This window comes from Chiroxiphia lanceolata, chromosome 2, assembly GCF_009829145.1.
Source record: "Chiroxiphia lanceolata isolate bChiLan1 chromosome 2, bChiLan1.pri, whole genome shotgun sequence".
In the NCBI taxonomy this organism is placed as follows: Eukaryota; Metazoa; Chordata; class Aves; order Passeriformes; family Pipridae; genus Chiroxiphia; species Chiroxiphia lanceolata.
The window spans coordinates 16,406,023-16,423,605 of record NC_045638.1 but is presented as its reverse complement, the minus strand read 5'-3'; the positions used below and the strand labels follow the sequence as shown (position 1 = coordinate 16,423,605).

At 45.8% G+C, this 17,583-nt stretch overlaps 1 protein-coding gene across 4 annotated transcripts in view; it reads left to right on the top strand.

The window, feature by feature from the left end:
* RAI2 (retinoic acid induced 2) overlaps positions 1-17,583 on the top strand; it is a 49,013-nt gene that overhangs the window by 17,425 nt on the left and 14,005 nt on the right. The window contains exon 1 of one of the 4 annotated variants that reach the window (XM_032680478.1): positions 4,453-4,476. The exons of the other annotated variants lie outside the window; for them this stretch is intronic. The gene's annotated coding sequence lies outside the window, so the exon portion shown is untranslated. Of the gene's footprint in view, positions 1-4,452; positions 4,477-17,583 lie in introns of those variants that run through there. 4 annotated transcript variants of the gene reach the window in all.

Here is a 17,583-nt window from a genome sequence, read left to right as displayed (position 1 = left end):
GTTTATTCTTGGTCAGCAGTCAATAAGATGGTGGAAGATGTCCATTTATATATATGTGTGTATAAATAATACACGCTTCAGATAAGAAAGTATTTGGTGATGTCAGAAAACTAACAACACATGGCTACAGATAACTGAAATAATGCTATGGGAAAACAGGAGGGGAATTATGCAGCTGGGAGAAGATTGGTGACTATAGGGAAAAAAGTATGGAGAATGCAGTTTCCAAAACAGGGGAGAAACAAGACCAGGAAGGGAAGAGCAGGATGATGGGGACATGCAAGTTGGGAGTGATGCCGGAAGTTCTCCAGGTGATGGGCAAAGGCTGAGCTGCCAAGGAGGTAACTGTCATGAGCTGCTTGTGGGAGGTCCTGTAAGCAGGGGAGTGCAAAATCTCAACAGAAGTCAGGGGATATATGACTTCATGATGTGTGGAAGGGAAACTGCCCATAGATGGGAAAAGGGTTGGACACATGACTGGAGACAAGGCGTTTTTGTCTGGATCTGTGCCACTGAAATACACGTCAGCACTTGTGGAGCCAGGAACCTGTCTGTCTCCTTCCAGCTCCATGATCCCCAGCAAACCTGCTAGAGGGTCGTTTCCTGGCTCCAACGCAGAGGAGCCTGGGACAGCCCTGCTCCTCACTTGGGTTCTTCTGCCTGTGTCCCAGGGAGGGCTCCTGAAGGTCACAGCCAGCTACCTACAGGAGCAAGACCAGGGTACAGAGTCCTGTCTGCCTAAAACATTCATGGTCTGGCCTGGGGTAGAGTGGGGCACTTGCACCAGGAGTGATCTGAGAGGTCCCCAGTTTGGGCAGGGTGAGGAGCTGGGTACTAGGGTGTACTGCAGCAGGGAGCTGCTGTCCTTCTGCAGGATGCTAGCATGCCCACATCTCGGCAGTATCTTCTTGGATATTGCCAAGTCACACTCCAGGAGTCTCCTTTGCTTACTACAGGACAAGGAGAGGTTTTGTTCATAGCTTACTATTTTAGCGGGTTTGGGTTGTTTAATTCTTCTCTTTCCTTCATGCCGCTTTTGGTGTCCCCATCTGAAGGCAATGTGCACAGTTATCTTGATCAGAATTAGGCAAACCCATTCAGCAGCAGAGGAAGGGGGAGAAGCATTAAAGAGGAAGCACTGATGATCTCACCAGAGAGTCCCATAGTGACAAATTTAGCACAGAAAATTGAGGGTGGGGACAGAAGCCTCATCTTTCTCTTCAGGGGGTGCTGAAACACAGTGCCCTGGAAGTACTCAGGCATTAAAGCACTCTCTTGGCATGGAGCTGCCCATTCATGCTGGCTTTTTTGCCCCACGGTGGACAGTGCTTGGTTTTCCATGGGAATCTATATCCATAGGCTCATTGCTACCAGCCTGCACCTGGAGCAGCAGAGACCCATGCTCCTAAAGGAGAATGCACCTTTCCCCACGGCTGAGGCTGGAAGCAGCATGAATCATCACCAAAAAGAATGATACAGCTTCCATACTACCACTGAGTTAGACTAATTCAGAGGCAGCATGTCCCATGTCTCTCAGCCAATGCTAGCCAGAAAGGAAACAATTTTACACATCAGCAATTTTTTATGATTAATAATATTATCCTGCCTTAATTGAAAAATGGGCTGGTGCCCTTAAGAAAAAATTAAGCTGGAGGAATTAGTATCTAACCTCTTTATAATGAATGTGTATTCTTACACACTGCATATTACTGGCAGTGCTTTTAGAAAGAATAGTGCTGTGTATTGTAATAAAAAATTGTCCCATGTTGTTTGTAGTTGCATGGCACCATTCTGTCTGGCTGACTTGGCTTTAAGAGCCTGAATGCTTGGGAAGAAGCAGTGTGAGGATGCCGAAATCCTTTTAAAGGGAATTTATGTACAAACAGGGGGATGATGTGTAGACTCCAAGCTCTGCTATCAGTTGTTATTGCTGAGAGATATTCACGGGGAGTCGATGCCAGACGGAACATTAGCCATTGCTGGCCTTGGTGCCTTCGTGGGAAGTCGGTCATAAAGTCAGTGAGGGTTCCTGTTTGTTGGATTTTTAAACACCAGTGAATCATTTTACGTAATAAAGCAGTTGTCGGGGTGAGTTTGTGTAAAGGTCTTTGTGAAACACTCTCTACCAAAACAAAGCTTCAGAAGGAGAGAGAGGCGATGCCGAAGGACAGGGAGATTTGTTATGCCCAGCAGAGAGCTGGCAGTTTGACTCTGCTGAGGTTTGCCAGGCACCCAGTGGGAGTGGGGAGCTGTTGACTGCTTCTTCCCATCTGCCTGCGACTGCATGTGGTGCCAGAGACGGGGCGAGTCATGACTTCAAGGCATCAGGCTCCTTCCATGGATCTGGCCCTGGGACTTTTGTTTTGTGTGAAGCAGCCCAAAGAAGCTGGGATTAAAGAAGATGAGAAGGTCTGGGTCTCCAATATGGACAGTCGGGGACAAAACAAAGTCATTAAATTCCTTTTGGCCATACTGCTGCCCTGGCATCACCCATCTCTCCTGCAGGTTCCTTGGAGGACTATTGCTTCAGCAGCAGACTCATGTACATGTGAGAGGTATGAATGTGACATTATTCCCCGTACCTAGAGCTCTTAAATCAGCTCTCATCAACTTAAATATTGCTTACCCAATTGCCTGAACATTGTGCATCAAATCTCCCTGGAAACATGCAGTGAAAAATTACGCCTGTGGTGGAATCGCTGGTGCTTTCCAGTGTCCCTGGCCATCCTGGAATAGTGGGAGGGTCCTCATGAAGAAATAAATACTCTCATGGTGCCATCTTCCTTGGAGGGCAACCTGCCCACAGTTTTGGGCTGTGGAGGGAGAAGGAGAGTCGGGGGAAGGAGCCAGGAGTGTCTGGATGGGGGGCACACTGGCTCTGTAGTGGTGCTGGGAACACAGTGAGGACAGCGCAGGCGAGGCTGTCCTTCCCTGTGCCTTCTTGGCCACAGCCCTTTGGACTGCACCTGCCCAGAGGGGACCCACAGGATTCTGCCCAACCCTGCTGAGGGAGCAGTGGCAGGTAGGCTGGGACTGGCGACATTTTCCTGGTGCTGTGCTGCATCCCTGATCTGTTGTCACTGCCTGTGTAGGCTGGCCTTGGTGCATCCTCACACCCATTCTCTGACATCTCTAAATTTGTAGCCAAGGTCTTCTTAGCTACCTCTTCCTTTGTATTTCAGCCAGGGTCCCTATTAAAGCAGACAATAAGGAAGTCTGCATTAAAATGCTTCCTTCCAGCCCCATCCTCCTTGTCCCTGGAGGAAACGCTTGTCTCTGCCAAGATCCTGCCTTGCAAAAGTAAACAATATGAAATTGCAATAAAATGTTTTGATTTGCTGGGCCTGACATTCAGAAGCTGCACAACAGAGACTTACAAAAAAGGATCTTCTATAGATAGCCAGTGTGAGAAAAAAATAAATCTCATTTTGGGCGTTATTTAGATCAGGGCAGTGTGGTTGGAGAACAGCGGATTTTGTCGCCAAACCTGAAGGTTCTTAGGAGGTTTATGCTGCAGCATCTGTCAGCAGCTTTCCGTCTGGTATCTGCGGGTGACTGGCCTATTGCACAGTAATGTCAATGTTTGGGACTCTGTCTCTCTCTCTGTGTATATGCACTGTTGTTGCTTGACTGGGTGGTGTACTGAAAGCCCTCAGAAGGAAATAGATGAGCTGAAACTTGTTTCCTCCAGGGCTCTTCCAGATAATTCAGAAGAAGGCAAACTGAAATGGAGGTGTAATCCCTGGGACATGAGCTTCCTTGGGCGCTTGTCAGTTTAGCAGGCTGGGTAATCTGCACTGTCATCAAGATTTGCAGATTAGCTGCAGTGAAGCTAGTTGGCTTTGACATTTCGTTAGGGAAGTTTTCCATAGTTTTTCATCCTCCATCTTGGTGCTGTGAAATACGGCTGATGTAGCTTTGTTATGCTTACACCTTCCAGCGTTCGTGCAAGTTGATGCTGGGGCCGCAAACATCTTATCTGCTGAGGATTTTTTAAATCATCTCTTGTTTATGAAAGACTAACTGGGTCAAAGGCTAATTTTGGGAAGGATCTGCTTTCCCCAGTGCTAACTAATAAATTTTCATCTGGGTATCGTAAGTTATTTCCTGAAGAACGGATAAAAGCAAATGCTATTTATCCTATAATCTGCAAATATTTTGAAAAGTGAACCAGAATATCAGTAAAATGGCTTATCATCAAGGTCTTGTAAGACTCTTAAGGACATCTATTTAGAAAGCAAAATGGAAAATTTAGAGGCAAGAACTGAGCAGATGAGGAGGGAATATGTACGAGTGACAGCATTGTAAATTGTCTTGGGGGTTCAAGGAACTGGGGAAGGACACTGTGTCCTGAAGTCCCTCTTTCTCAGAGATGTCTTTGCTGATAAGCACCAGTTGTTGTTCCTGGTGACAGTGATCGAGGGGGACAAGGCAAAGGATCGCTCTGTGGGCTTTTGCAATGGCGAGCAGAAATGGGTATGTGACCTGATTTATTTATGATGGCTGTATGTGCCCTCACTCTTCCACTTGCTGCAGAGGATGAGTCTGTCTCCTTGGAGCTTCAGTTGCTGTCCCCATTATCCTCTCCCAACCCTTTTCAGATGCTCCCTCTGAAGACTTGCTGCCCCAAGGGCTGGGGCATGCAGGTGATGTGAGCTGGCACTGAAGGATGTGCTCCAGAGCACGGCTTGCAGGCCAGCTGGACACGAGTCCCTGCTGTGGAGGAGTGCTGCTGGCCGCTGTCTTTGTGTGTCTGCATTCCCAAGGGCTGTCCCATTGCTGTCAGCTCCCCTAGCACCACAGAGCGTGTGGAATGCCTGCTGTGGGACCTTGACTCTCTTGCCTCCCTAAGGTGGCCATCCTGAAGTCTTACCTTAGTGCTGTAGGGAAGAAGGGACTAATGGCCAGGGCAAGACTTGTGGGGACAACCAGGAGGGATGTGTGGCACAAGGTGTGCAAGTCAGGGGTCAGCAGGGACACCAGGTTCTGTCTTGCAGAGGGACATCCTTGTCCCTCTCTAGCCATGTTGCCTCCTCACTTCTGCCTCTCTCTCCTTCACTGGTGGTGTCTTGCATCCTTTGCTTCCCTGTCAGCCTCCTGTCCCATGGATATCACAGACAGTGGCATGTGGGCTCTGGTACGTGAAATCTACCTTAACACACTGCTTTGTACTTCTGTTGCAAAACCATGAGTGAAAGGCAAAGTTTAGTTAAAAAATTATTTACTGTGCTCTATTCCACCTGAAAAATATAGAGTTAACATAAGTGTTGGACTGCATATTTTAGGGTTTCAGTGATTTATCCATCAATTATGTCATTGTAAACTGAAGGTGAAGTTACACCTTCATAGGCCTGGGATAGCAAATGATTGAACTGAACCCCTGCTGGGTACTTCTGCTTGAATTCATTTTAGTGAGAGAAGAGGATACAATCAGCAGAAATGTCCTGGTCTGGGCACCTTGCAACTGCATAGGTTGCTTTAGGGTAAAGCAGCAGTTCCTGTAGAATGTATTCCTGTGATCTGAAAAATGGAGAAATATTAAAATGTAAATTTGTATGTGTGTGTGCACACATGTGGACATACAGACATATGCTGTTCCTCTAGAAGGTAAATATCAATTTTGAATCTGAATATTGATGTAGCAATTTAGAAATAGCTTTCCAAGAGAAGGTGTCTGCACTGTTATATCTACCAGCATAATGAAATCAGACAACCTTTCAATCCATAAATCACAGTGCAATATTTGCCGTTACAATTTCTATGGTTGTACTGAGCAAGCAGCACTATCCAAAGAATTTTATTAAATCAAAGTAATGAAATTGAAAATCTGTATTGACTCTTCTTTGACTCTTTCAGGTTCTTTTACATTTTGGCTGAGAATGTTTTGTTTGTTTTTCAGAGTTCATTTTCCTTAGTTATTTTATTTCTCAGATTGGAGGCTGTCTGTTAAATCATTCAACCTTGGGGTGTAAATCTCAGGGTCCTCTCTGTGGTATTTACTGGCTGCAGCATAACACACTGTGCTGGTTTAAAACTTAACCAGCAGGGGAAACCAACCCAACTCAAAAGAGAGATTACAAGTCAGAATAACAATTTAATAAAATAATACAATAAGTACGACCACACAGACAAGCAACCAGCCCTAACCCACAAAGCCCAAATGTACAACCCAGCACCCCGGGGCACAAACAAAGCGGTGCTCCCTGCCCCCCCCCCCCCAAGTCCAAAGCAAAGGGAGAGGGGAAAAAACCTGCCAGTGGGAGAGCTGCTGCAGTCCGGCCAACAGTGGTGATTGCAGTCCAGTTGAGGGTGGTGGTCTCAGTCTGGCTGAGAGCGGTGAGCTGCAGTCTGGTTGAGAGTGGTAAGCTGCAGTCCTCCTCTGGATCCCACGAGTGGTGGAAAGGTTCTGAAACTCCAGGTTTATATATTCTCCAGCTCAGGCAGGAATGCTAAGTCACTCCCTCAGAACGGGGAATTCCATAAAAGGATGCTCAGTCCTTCCCTCAGAGTGGGAAATTCCATAAAAGGGCATGAGGTCAGGAACATCCCCCCACCTCGCAGACCTCTACTGACAACAGTTTCTGGGAAATGGCATGGAAGGCTATAGAATACACATTTTTGGGCTACACCCATCCAGTGATGAATCAGCTGTTCTAACTAGGACACACACATTTTCTAATAATCTTACTGTTGTGCTGATTTGAAAATTTGAAGCACAAACTGGGTCTAAGCAGGCCACAGGAATTTGTGGTTTCAAGGCAACGATAAGAAATTTCTTAGTGGCTTGACAACATGCATTTAAAGTTGATTTTTGTTAATTGCAAGAAATGCTATTGCTTGGGAATGGCTTCAGTGTAATGTTCTTCCCTTCTAGAAGACAAAGTGCAAGGGGATTTGCAGATGGGAGTGATTGCAGGCAGAGAGTAGAATATTTTTCTTCTAGAGCCTTACACTGTCGTCAATGTATTTTCATTCTGTACAAACAGCTCCTGCAATTTTAGCTGAGAACAGTTTTGCAGATCACACTGTGGAGATGCCCTGGGACTCCACTGCTTGCCAGTCACTTTGTTTGATCATTCAATCCAGACCAGACCTTCACAGCCAGATCATGGAGAGCCCATGGAGGTCTGTGAAAGAGGATAGTTTCCCAAATACACCTGTTTACGTGACCTGGTTTTCTGTAGTTATGATCAAGACACCTCAATTCTTCTCCAGCTTTCAGAGTTATGAAAATAGATCACTTCCTCAGCTGTGGTCAGAGGAATTTATGATCCATCTTTGGCAACTATTTTAAAAATACAGTAGACATCCCTCAAGGAATTTTCTTTCTGCAAGCTAAGGGCACTGCACAGCAGTTCTTTATTTGTCACTGTTTTCTGTATCTTCCCTAACACTCAGTTTTCCACCACTTCTGCTTCTGGGGTTCTCAGCAGCTTCATTCGTCTTATCCCTAGGATCAGCAGCTCTAGGGTTTTTTCCTCCAGTCACCTCTTCATCTTCCCTACAACAGTCATACATATGTTTGGGGTTTCTTTCGGTGGGTTTTTTTTGGTGTTTTTTTTTGTTTTGTTTTCTTTTGGGGTGGGGTTTTTTTTTTGGTTGGGTTTTTTTTGTTGCCCAGAACTGTCTGTGTCTTGTACCCTGCACCATCTCCACTTTTCCCAGCAGCACTATGTGTGTCCCCAGAATTGGATCCCCCAAACTCTCTGCTGGTGCCACATCTCTGTGTGCTATCACTTCCTTCCTCTGCAGCTAGTCCCGGGAATAAAACATGAAGCGTGTCAGCATAGTGGCCTCTCCTGGGAGGATGTGTGAAGTTTGAGATGGATGGTGGTGTTCTGCTAGAAGGCGTTTGGTGACTGCTATCAAGTGGTCCTTTGATCTGGAGACAACTCGGAGGTCCCCACAGTTCTGCAATACAGATGTCAGGAGCTCTGCATCCTTCCCTCTCTTTTTGCTCCTTTCTTCAGCTTTTTGGGGCGTGCTCAAGGTCTCCTTAGGATTGGTGTCTGACCTGCTTTCAAAGGTATCTGTATCACTGGCATTGATCCAACAGAGCTCTCTGAAGCTGTTGCACCAAAATCCCGCCAAGTTGAATGTAGGGCTTCACAACCTGTGGGACCTGATGTTAGGGTGAGATGTGTTTTTCTGTAAGGACCAGCAGCAGACTTCCAAGGCACTTGAGAAGAAGGCATTTATACCTACTTGAACAAACCCAAAGTCAACATTCTATAGCTTCTTATAGCTGTATTTCCAAGCAAAAGGGTTCCAGTGATGTCAGGTCATCTGAAGAATGACGTGGCAACCTAATCTTGTAAATATACTGAACAGCACTTATATTCAGAAACTTATGCTCACTCATCAGCACGATGATCATCTCTGGGTTAATAATAGCTCCTTTTTTTCTTCATTTATCACCCAAATTTTCTCTGTAATGGAAATTGTGCCTGTCACATGTTTAAAACAGATTTTCTCCACTGTATGTATGGAGGAAGGTAAAGGAAGTGATAAATCTCTAAAAAGGAATATGATAAAATAAATCCTCTCTTACTAGGGGGCTAGATACTGAGCTTTTTACTCCTTTGAGGTCTTGATCTGTAGCTGGCCCTGCTGACTTCTGCTGCAGTGGGCCTCGAAGTGCCAGAAGCAGCTCTCTTGCAGTCACACAGAACCCCAAAAACTGAGGCTGTAGATGACCATATCCAGTGAATAGCTGGTGTGCTGTCTGTCAGCAAGGAATAGATTGAAGGAAATAAAAAAAAGCAAACAAAAAGCAACCCCCAAAAAACTGGTAAAAATGGCCATGGTTGAAAAAACTAAGTGAAAACTTTGTGGTTTTGAGAATTTATGACTTTCCGTTTCTTGCCTTCAATAATCTGAAGAAAATCCGTCACCCTCTCTCCCTGTTTCTGACACAAAAAATATTTTATGCTTAGCTATTTTCCTCTGTTAGCATCCAGTCGATAACAGGATCAAACTACTGACTACACACTTGTTCCTTTCCTCCCCTTTTTGCTGCTATTTGGGTATGGGGAATAATTGACTGTGGATCATAGTGATGCAGCTGCTGTAACCTAATGTTTCCATCCCACCAATACCCTACTGATGGATGGACAGTTGTTTGGCTTTCTGTCATACAGTCAGTGGGCTACATAGGAGCAGGCACTGAACACCTCATCCCACTCCAGTGCAGTGTCAGGCATCCACTGGCTGTGGTTCAGCAGCAGCAATGACAGCTATTTCCTCACCTGTCTTCCTCTGTTGACCAAAAGAAAAGCAAAAGAGGAGGAAATCTTTTGTTCCTGGGGGATGAACCACTCCAGCAGCAGCCACAGGATGTGGAGCGGATGCTTTCTGCTTACAGTCCTCCCTGCTCCATGATAGATAGGCTTCAGCTAAAATAAACTAGTATTCTATGAAGCTTTGAAGTGCTCTCATCTTCTGAGTCATTTCCCTGTCACCCAGCGGGCAGTGTGATGCCAAAGGATGTTGTTATTGCATCACATGGATGTGCTCAACCATTCAGGCCATTCAGCCTCCTACACCATTTCCCACATGAACGGCAGCTTTGCCTCTCCTGGCCAACTTCTTCCTTTATATTGGCATTTGCCAAGACAGTGGAAAGCTAGGACCATTGGAAATGCACAGAAACTGGTGCCACTCCGGGGCTCTGAGCATCCCTCCCTGCTTGCTTTCTTTGCAGATTATTTGTCTTAGTAGAAGGATCTGGGAGCAGTGCCATGAAAACAGGTTCCCTTATCCTCCAGCCACTACACAGGAGTGTGGCCTCTCAGGGCAAGCTGGAGTGCACATGGCAGTGCTCTATGAGTGTCAGATGGACCACCATGATTGGAAATCACATTATTATTCTTGATTTTACATCATACCGTTAAAGAAAATCCTGATGTTATAATGCTCTATGTTCTCTTTTCTGTACCTGAAATTGCCAATTATAGGTATTTGTGACGAGTCAAAAAAACCCCAAAAGCGCAAGTGCCTTTTGAATGAAATTGCCCAAAGGTCTATTTTCTTCTTAAATCAAGTCCAAACTCTCTGATTTGATAATGTGGAGATTTTTACCCGCCAAACGATACAATTCTTTTCATTTTAATTAAAGAATTTTTTCCGTTGCACTAGACTGATGCTAAACTGGCTTCCCTAAATCTTCTTATGCTGTAAGTAGCAGTGACCCAGATAAACACATTTAAAAATGCAACTACTGAAACTACAGTATGTTGCCTTTGTAAGATGCAGCAAGAGAAAGACTAAAAGAATTCTGTACATTTACAAGCACAGCAAGTAGCATTATATCATTAAAAGCAAATTAATGGATCAGTTTAAATTTTTTATATTACATGTGCAAATCTGTGTGAAATCAATGTTGCTTAGTTTGGAGTCAGAAGCTTGAAAGTCACAAAGAGACCCATGAAAAATAATCACTTCTTCCTTTTATGTATGTCCTTTTGCAGCATGGCAAGGCCTTTTGAAAAACAGGGGATAACTGTGTTTAAGAATGCAGCCACACAGAATCAAGACCATATAGGCAAGGAGGATAAGTTGCATTTCTGTTCTCCTTGGTGCCTGAGTTTTCAGCTTTGGTGGCTTTCTGATGTAAAGTCTGGGCTCTAGTCCCAGCCAAACCCACTCAGTACCCACCACCCATCTAAAGCCAAGGTCTGGAGAAGACACCAGTTCTTCTTCACTGGCTGTATCAAGGGCGCAGATGTTGCCAAAGGGCCTTGTTTGACACTATATAGGTAAACCCTTTCTAGGGTCCCAAAAATTGATTGATGAAATAAGGGTATGCTGCCCGTTGTTCCAGAGGCACATTTTGTGTGTCACTGTGTGTACGAGCACTGCCCAGGATGCTCTGGTATCAACTTCACGCTGCTGTCAGAGCTTGCTCCAGCTGCCTTGGTCAGATCTGATGGCATGTTACTACTGCTGCTCCAAGAGTGAATGCTTCAGCCCAAACTTCTGCTAACTGTTGCCCAAGTCACAAACAGCATGGAGGAAATTGATGGAGCTCAGGAGTGTTCAGCCCAGCACTGTGTGACTGCAAGCACCGGTTCCTGTGGCTGCTGGATAGGGAGAGCTGGGCGTCAGTGGGGCAGGCTGTGGGGTGTCCCTCGCACCCCATAACTTGCTCAAACACAGACCTTCCCACCACTTTTGGTTCTGCGGGTTCTTTTAGGCATTGGCGTCAACTGTGTTTACACAAGGAAGAAATATATGCTATCGGGAACAATTGGATAATAAACAACCTTTAATTAGTGCTGAAGACACGCAGGGACCTAATCCCTCAGTGCCTGTTTAGACAGCTAAACCCAAACAGCCGGCCAGCAACGCTCTGTTGCCGGCGTCCCCCCAGCACTGTGTCCATTCCTGCTGCTGCTGCCGCATTGGTGGCTTTGGTGCCATCACCACGGGGGTGGTGTGTGCCCGCCACTCCTGGGATGCTCCTCTGCCCACCCCTTGGCCACTGCCAGCCTGTGTCAGTGGCTGGGTCCTTGCAAAAGCTTCACCCAGAGCAGTGGCCAAGTCAGCCTTAATCACTGTAAGGACCAGGTGAAGTTTACTGGGTGTTAATTGTACTGGCTGATTTGGGATCTTCAAAGACCCATGCCCCCTTTAATTTATTTTTGGTAGCAGCATGCTCTCCTGCTTACTCTGGTTAGCATTAAGCTATAAAATTGATAGTGTCGGACAAAAAGTCAATGGATTTTAATGATTCTTCATGCTTTTGCATCATGCTGAGGGAGCCTTTCCACTGGACATGGAAGACGCCTGGGGGTGGTAAGGTGGGTGTGTGCCAGGACCCATTCCCCATGGCCACGTACCCTAGGAAGCTGTGGGTGCTGGCACTGATCTCACCAGTGAGATCCAGCCAAGGGCCTGTGTCCAAACAGAAGCAAGTGCTGTGCCCAGCAGCCGACAGCTGGCTGCCATCCCTTGAGATTACTGAAGTTAACCTGCATGAAGTGTTTTCTGAGAAATGCGTCCTGTGAAGACGGCCCTTTTTGTTGTATGAGTCAGACATGGAAATGCAAGTTGGTTGTTGCAGCCTGACCCGTCCTTCCCATTGGAAAACTTGTTGATGTTGAGTTTAGGGCAACTCTCGTGCCTTCTTGTTGTGGAGCACATCTTGACAGAGTTTATTGTCACCTACACCTGCCCTGGTGGTCACCCTCCCTAGGGTGGCTATGGCCAGCAGCTGTCTGCTCGGTTTCTTAACTATGGACCATGATACCTTTTTGGGGAGGATTCAGTTGGGGTCACAAAGGGTTTGTGCTTGCCAGGGGACAGCTGTCTCTTCTGGTTTGGTTTGTACTGCCCAGATGTTTACCCAGCTCAACCAACACTTTGGCACATGAGCACATCCACTGACAGGCAGTAAAAACATAGTTTTTTCTTGTTTGCTGCCTTAGCTCTCGGGGCTTCTTGTGCAACCCCTGTAGTGGTGTGGCTTGTTCCTGCTATGCATCTCGTATTGCAGATGCCTCTGGTTTCCCTCAGCACCATGGCATGTACTGCCTTGGTACCTCACAGACCACCCATCCCTGCATGTGTGGTGCCCAGACAGGACAGCCCACCTGGAGCCATGGAGTTTCTTGGGGCAGTGTGGCACAACCCCACATTTTGCATGCAGGAGGAACTGAAAGGTGCAGCAGCCCCTCTGTTCAGCAATGGCTTTACCCTCTGAGCGTGGGACAAGTGTAGAGACCAGGTGCTGACCATCCCACCAGAAGGGATGGAAGAGAACTTTTGCAGGTGGCATCTGCCCTCCCCCTTTGCCAACAGCAGGCTCTTAAATGAGCATAGTTGTTTTCTCTAACACCCCACCAAGAAAATACTGAATATTTTGTGCTTCTTGGGTGCTCTTACTGTTTCTATCTACAAGGAGGGGTGTCATTTTTGTAGCTTGCTACCAACATATGGATTTGCCTGAGGCAAGACTGCCACGTGCTGTTTCTCTTGACTTATATAAGCTATAGGCAGTTTTTATTCCCTGAAATTACTGCATAGTTAAAACTATTTCCTCCTTGTTTGCTAATCTCCCAGGCTCTGTTGTGTTATCAACAAGTACTTGGTGATGCAGTAGTTCAAGCCCTCAGTCTCCATCTTTGCTCTTTTGACCAAACCCAGTACACCCACACTGAAACAGTTGGAAGGGGTCAGCCGTCCTTTGGATGAGTTGTTAAAGAGCTACATGTGGAGATGGGGAGGGTTGGACAGGCTTGGGTGGCACCCCAAGGCTGTCCCCATTCCTGGGGGCATGTCTGGTGGTGGCCCTATCGTAGTGGGAAGAGCACTGATGTTGGTGCAATCTCATTGTATACCCAGGCTGAGGGAGAAGAACTACAAGCATTGCCCGTGGCATTGGACAGGCATGGGGTGGAATGAGTGGTGAAAGCTCGTGCCTAAGGGAAGAGAGAACTCAAAATGGTTAAGCCTGGGAGCAGCAATGCTGTGGCATTCCCCACCCCCCATTCTGTACAAGGAGATTGTTAGCTCCACCTACCTCAAAAGCGTAGCAGGAAAATATATCATTGCCTGAAACAGAATATACACAAAGCAGGAGAGACAAAAGTGCCCTCAGACCCCCTCTCTCAGAATTGCCTCCCAAAAGGGCTTCGATGGGGCTGACCTTCCCCTCAACCTGTTCTTACACTGCTCCTGTATTTACATTAGCGTGGGAGACACGGAGAAACAGCCTCAGGTCCTATCCTCCTGTTATTACAAGAATAAGCTAGGACATGGTACAGCTATGGAGGTTTTTATTTGTGGGTTATTTGTTTGGCTTTCCTGAAGGAAGAGCTTGCGAGAAGTATGTTCTTCCCTAATAGAGCATCACCTTACATTTTCATGGCAGACAGTCTGCTCTGTCTGCTGAGGCAGCCTGAAGAATGAAGAAGATTGACAGCAAAAAAAATCTACTTCAGAGCTGCACCAGTCTGCTGGCAGGTTTTTTGGTTTTGTTTTGTTTTTTTTCCTGTTAGTTTTGTTCTTCTTTATTTTTTGTTTCCTTTTCCTTGTTGTTGGTAAACGAATGAAGCTACGCAGTTTTCTTCTTTCACTGTCTACAATCCATGTAGCAAAATGCGATTCTTTGAAGAACTGACCGTGTGAGGAATTCATGCCAGGCTGCAGCCCTGTGTGCAAGGACCTCTTACATCCAGAGCTTCATGGCCGTGAAGCAACATCACCTCACCAGGATAGCTGAGCCATAGTCATACTGCAGAGTGTGTTGCTAAACTGCTTCCTAAGGCTGAGCTGAACAGCCAAATACGAAATCTCCCAGTCAGATTTATTAGAGTGGCCTGGTGATGTTCCCCAGAGGACTTACGATCTATGGTGATGGATGACACTGATCCATTAACGTAGTAGTCTCTGGGAAAGATATAATTGTCGTTCTGCATCCTGCAGTTTCCCAAAGTTTTTCTGAACATGTAATAGCCCACATCGCAGCGGAAATTGCTGGTGAAAAATGCTGCACTAAATATGTCAGGAACTTTATATCCTACAGCAGCACACTCCTCTTCTGGAACCATGCAGCCATCATTAAGATAGGGGAGGTGATGATAACAAAATTTGGTATATTGCACTCATCATGATGCATGTTGTCTCCAAAGGTCTGATGGAAAAGTGTGGGCAGGACTGACCTTGTTTCCTCTTGCAATATGCATCTTGGAAATACGTTCATGTTGACTTGTTCATAGAACCGGGAAAATAATATTTACTTTTACCTGCAATAGCAGTGCTGTTCTTACAGTGCTGGTTGCCTTGCCTGCATGTCCTTAAATACAACCCTTTTCCTCTGAGTAGTCTGAGTCTGGATCTCTGATGACAAAGAGCATTATTACTTTTTTTGTGTAATCTTGGCATGGTTTGGAATAGTCTCACCTCCATGCGTTGCAAGCAGTGTGTCGGTCCAAGCTGGGATACCCAGTTGGAGAAGACTGCTTTGAACTGGCTGAAAGATCTTGGTTCGTGGAGCATCAAATTAATAAAATTAGACATTAATATTCACACTTAGGCAGACTATATGTGCTCCAGCAGCAGAGAAACATGAGGGAGGGGGAATTAAAGGCACACTGGAGAAATGCAAACACAAGTAGTGGCCAGCAGCTGGACTGAAAGGGAAGGCAGCCCCATTCCACCTCAATGAGGATGTGCATGGATGTGAGCCCACTCATCCTCATGAGTGATTGCAGCAGTAACTAGAATCCAACCTGAGGTCTGTGCTTTGTGCTAGTCATGTGCCAAAATCATTGCTGCCCATTAGACGTCACAGTCAAATGGATGAGGCAAAAGGCATTAGAGAAGAAGTGCTTGCGTTTATGCATGTGCATGTGGGGCATTTCTAGGCTTTACACGTAATGCAATTTATTGGAATCTGTAATTGCTGAAAGACCTCAACAAATTAGAGAGATGGGCAATCACCAACCATATGAAGTTTAACAAGGGCAAGTGCTAGATTCCAGACCTGGGATGGGGCAACCCTGGATGTGTACATAGACTGGAGAATGAGATGCTGGAATGCAGTGCCACGGAATGGCATCTGGGGGTCTTGGTTGACAGCAAGTTGAATATGAGTCAGTAGTGCCCTGGCAGCCAGGAGGGCCAACTGTGCCCTGGGGGGCATCAGTCAAAGCATCGCCAGCCGGTTGAGGGAAGGGTTTTTCCTGCTCTGCTCTGCTCTGCACTGAGGTGGCCTCACCTTTAATATTGTGTGCAGTTTTGGGCACCACCATATAAGAAAGATATGAAGTTATTAGAGAGTGTCCAAAGAGTCTGAAGGTGAAGCCTTATGAGGAGCAGCTGAGGTCAGTTGGTCTGTTCAGCCTGGAGAAGAGGAAGCTGAGGAGAGACCTCATTGCAGTCTACAACATCCTCACGAGTAGAAGTGGAGGAGCAGGTTTTGATCTCTTCACTCTTGTGACCACTGACAGGACTCAAGGGAATGACATGAAGCTGAGTCAGGGCAGGTTTAGGTTGGATATTAGGAAAATGTTCTTCACCCAGAGAGTGGTTGGGCACTGTAACAGGCCCTCAGGGAAAAGGTCACAGCACCAAACCTGACAGAGTTCAGGAAGTGTTTGGACAATGCTCTCAGGCACATGATGTGATTCCTGGGCAGGGCCAGGAGTTGGACTTGATGATCCTGATGGGTGCTTTCCAACTCAGTATTTTCTGTGATTCTGTGATTCTATGATAACTTGGACTGGTTGACTTAACAGCAGTAACCTCAGTGGCACTGAGATGTAACAGGACCTATTTTCAGTATTTTCTGTTATTTACATATTATTTGTGGTCAGAGTCATCTGTCAGAGGCATATTTCACAGTTCAGTCAAGGGGCTTCTAGGAAGACAAAATTGGTCTTTGTGGGTGAAAACATGTTGAAAGGTTGTGAGGTTTTCTCATTACATCCATCAGCACTGTCATGCTGCCTCTCATGCTGGGTGTTATTTTGAATTCAGTCAGAATTCATCTGACATCTCGTGCATCACAGCACGATGGAGAGAAGAGGTCAGTTCTCTGCCCCTCAAAGTCAAACCAGGAAACACTTGGTACAAACGCTGTGATGAAAGCGTGTGTAAAAGGATGTGAGATTCAAAGAAAAAAATGCTGCATTTTTTCTCACATTACAGGAGTCTTACGTTTTTCGGTCTCTTTTAAACAAAATCCTTGCAGCTGCTTAAATATTTTGCAAGGATAAAAATGAAGGACGTTTTTTACTTGAAGGTTTTTTTCCATCCGCACATTAGAGATAGGGTGGTGCATGAGTACTTGAAATCTGCCATGCGCGTACTTTCTGCTGAGAGTTAGAGCCATCATGTAGCTGATTAAATGTTGGGCTTGGTTTATCAAAGTGATGGGGTGGGAGAGGAGGAGATTCAGTTTAATAAATCTGAAACTGAGCATAGGCTTGATCTTGAAGTGGCAAGGTGATGCAGCATTTGGTTACTTATGCTAGTGGGGAAAGACGAAGTATTAAATAACCACCATTTGTACAGGGGGAGGGGAAGACTCCTCTACCCTTTTGCTCCTCAGGCAGCACCGCAATACTCCTGCACCTTCGTCTTTGCCTGTGCTCCCAAGGGAGACCCTGTCCCACAAGGGAAAATAAGCTCATGAGTGTGTTGTTGATCCCCAGCTCTTTGGCCCATCCCTAAATCTTGTCATTTTGGACAATATCTGTGCTATGAGAGTAATCAGAGCTATGGGCAGGAGAAAGGGTTTACCCTTTCGGCCCACCATGGCAATCTGGGTGACACATGTAGATGTGGTTCATCACATGCACGTCCTTACCCGTGTTCTTAGATAGGAGCGTTCGTAAATCACCAGAAAGAATCTGCAAGCTAGAAGGTTCAGTTTTTCATTTAGTTTTGCTTTTCTTCTCATTATTTATTTATTTAAACCAGGCTATATTAGGACAATGAGAGGTTATGTGAAAATGTGGCTTTCAGTTGACTTAAGATGAGTTACAGAAGTGTTGGAATTTGCTATTCTAACCCCCATGGCTTTAAAATATAATAAAACTGCTTTCTGCTTGTTCTTCCTTTCTGTCTCAAGAAGGT